The sequence below is a fragment of the Halyomorpha halys genome, unplaced genomic scaffold, assembly GCF_000696795.3.
Source record: "Halyomorpha halys isolate HHAL.00 unplaced genomic scaffold, Hhal_1.1 Scaffold576.1, whole genome shotgun sequence".
Classification (NCBI taxonomy): Eukaryota; Metazoa; Arthropoda; class Insecta; order Hemiptera; family Pentatomidae; genus Halyomorpha; species Halyomorpha halys.
Genome location: NW_027116645.1, coordinates 109138 through 110614, shown reverse-complemented (window position 1 = coordinate 110614; position 1477 = coordinate 109138).

The window sequence follows — 1477 nt, the reverse complement described above, 5'->3', positions numbered from 1 at the left end:
CCTTCTTCCGTCAACTTAAAAACCGATAAGAACAACTTATCATTAACATATCCACAAATAGTTAATTTATTAAAAAAGCAACTTTCATTTTTTTTTTTTTAATAGATTCACATTATTTTTTTTTCCGCCCACTTTTGAACGCATTATTTCTTATATATTCGCATTATATCAACTAGAAAAAACATCGATGTTTTAAAATATCGTTGCTTACAATACTTTACCGAAAAAACATCGATGTTTTTGAACAACTATTGAAGGAACATTAGGTCTGTTCCAACGACTACCATGCACAGGCCTGTCGGAAGTTCTTTTTGTATGAAAGAATGGAACATCGACTACAAAAAACATCGATGTTTTAAAATATCGTTGCTTACAATACATTTTCAAAAAAACATCGATGTTTTAAATATTGTTGTTAACAATACATTGCCAAAAATACATTGTTGTTTTTTGAACATCTATTTCAGAAACATGAGGTCTGTTCCAACAACTACGCATGCTCAGACCAGTCAGAAGTTCTTTTTGTATGAAAGAATGGAGCATCGACTACAAAAAACATCGTTGTTCTAAAATATCGTTGCATTACCCAAAAAACATCGATGTTTTAAAATATCGTTGCTTACAATACATTTTCTAAAAAACATCGATGTTTTAAAATATTGGGATCTAGTATTTGAAAACTTTTTTAATTTGGTTCAATGGAGTTAAATAAATATCAAAAAATGAATAAGAACAATTTACAAAATAATATTTCATTTTCTAATCAAATATACACTAGATCAATCACATGTTTACACTAATTTATTTATTTATTTAATACCAGATCAGCTTGGTACGCCTTACTTGCTAGATACAACTGTTACATCTAATTTGTTTTACAATTGATTATGAAGTGGATAATTAAAGCAAGAATCCGACATCGACTACAAAAAACATCGATGTTTTTAAAAATCATTGCTTACAATACATTACCCAAAAAACATCGATGTTAAGAATTAAAGGTAAGAATTAAAGGCGGTTAAGATGTCAGAGATTTTATCAGGATTTAAAACAAGGAGGAGATCATCTACATATTTTAATAATGCAACATTATTTCCAACCACCTCCTACATCCTCATTCCGATACTTGTAATTTTTCTCCTCTATTTTTTAAAAACATTTCCTTTACCCGTTCCTTTTTAAAATCTCATCACAACATCATTATCACTAGAGCAGACAAAGGCAACATGACAGTCATAATGGATCGTCCAGACTACAACCAAAAAATGGCTTTACTTCTATCTGACCGATCAACATATACACCCACACCCCGAGATCCCACTTCCTCTCTACAAACCAGACTTGAACATTGTTGACTACACTTCCAACATTGTTCTTAATGATTTACTCGATTCCGTTATCCCCCTTTTTCCAGTTGACATTATTCTTACTAAAAAATATGTAGATAATCTCCTCCTTGTTTTCTATTCTATTTCAA